Below are 1,738 nucleotides of genomic sequence, written 5' to 3' on the forward strand. Positions count from 1 at the left end.
CATTTTATTATAACAAAAACAATCAGTTCTTTCTCCTCTAGGCAGTTTCTAATGAAAAGGATATCAGGTATCAGAGATACCAAACATTTACCAAAAGCTTACATATTGATGAAAATTTTTACTAAGCAAGTGAATTTTTTTTTTAATTTGGTTTTTGTAAACACTGTCAGGTGATAAAGAAATGGCAGGAAGGTGGACATATCAGGATACCTGGTCATAGTTTTTCCACCGTCTGCACGGGGTGTGCTCCTGGTAGAGGAGAGAAGTCCTTTTACTTTCTATCTGCCTACTGCAGTGGGCCATTCGCTATCCATACTTGATGAAATGATTTTGGTGATATTATTCTCAGGCCCAAAATATGAGTTCTTTTTGAGTAATTTAGAGGAATAGGATTACTCCAAATACATTGAGGTATGCCTCTGTAGATCCCTGAACACCAGAGTGCTATTCCTTCTTATTGGAGAGGAAAGCAGTTTCTTCATGGTTAGGTCAATTTCCTAGATGCTATTCTTTATTTCAGAATGAAAGTGTGGAAGCGTATTGCACATAGGGTGTGGAAGAGAGCTTTGAAATCAGGTGATCTCTGGTTTGACTCCAGCTCTGTCACTGTGCTCTCAGTGATTTTTGAGTAAATCCCTTAATGCCTAATTTCGTTTCCTCATCTGTGAAACAGATGCTGTTACCTGCTATGTGAAGCTGCTGAGAGGACGAATATAATGCTTGTAAAGTGCCTTGGCCCCTGGCTTCTAGGAGGTGCTCAACAGAGCAATAGCTGTGATTGTCTTCTTGAGGAGTTAATTGAGGTGATGGATGGCGGTACCTTGAGAGGAGCCTCCCATCACATTTGGGTTTGTGTTTGCCAGGGAGCTGGGGGCCAGAGTGGTGTGGTAATCTATCATGGAGTCCCAGGAGCCCAAATGTCTGGGCCAGTCCCAAGTGCTCAGAGCATGAGGAGGACAAGGAGTACTGGGCTCTCCATCTCACTGGACTGACTGTCAGCCAGTAGGTGTCATTTCAGTCCGAAGATAGCTTGGAAGACCCCACGGGCACTATTCAAGCACTCTTTGGTCAGGTGACCATGTGGGTGAGCCCGTTTGAGTCCCGAGAGGCCATTTAGGACATCCAGGAAGAGCCTCAGAGCTAGTCTGTACGCCGGGGTGAGGATCTCTGGCATGTCCGAGGGAGCAGCTTCTGCCCAGAGTATGCCTGACTGGGGAAGGGCCAGGCTACCAGGCACCATTGGGCAGTCTAGATGCCTTTCCCGGCTATGCCCTGGAGACTCACAGTCCATATGCCCCCGGACAGCAAAGGGATTATGAAACTTGAAGGCTTGGAATAAACACACATAAAATATGATCGGAGCCCTGCACTTTTTGCTAATGACTTCAGTGGGTGAGGAATTGTGGGCGGGCTGAGAGATGGCTGCTGTTACCACCATTTGCCTTTGTGCTTCCCCACAATTTGCTGCTGTTTGGGGGAAGGGCTGCAGTTTTGCTGCCCACCTTCTGACAGACACTTCTTATTCACTTTCATGACTTTCAGTACTTGCCGTCCCAGATGGGTGAGCTCAGGAGCTAGTCTGTGCGTCTGATATTAAAATAAAACAATCCAAACAGTCCTCCTAAAATTAACATTAATACCACTAGAAATATCTGTTATGCAAATAATTCAGAATAAGGCAAAGACCACTTTGATTAGCTTGCTCTCAGTTTGGCATTTTGGTTAAATGAAATTATTT

The sequence above is a fragment of the Colobus angolensis genome, unplaced genomic scaffold, assembly GCF_000951035.1.
Source record: "Colobus angolensis palliatus isolate OR3802 unplaced genomic scaffold, Cang.pa_1.0 Scaffold839, whole genome shotgun sequence".
In the NCBI taxonomy this organism is placed as follows: domain Eukaryota; kingdom Metazoa; phylum Chordata; class Mammalia; order Primates; family Cercopithecidae; genus Colobus; species Colobus angolensis.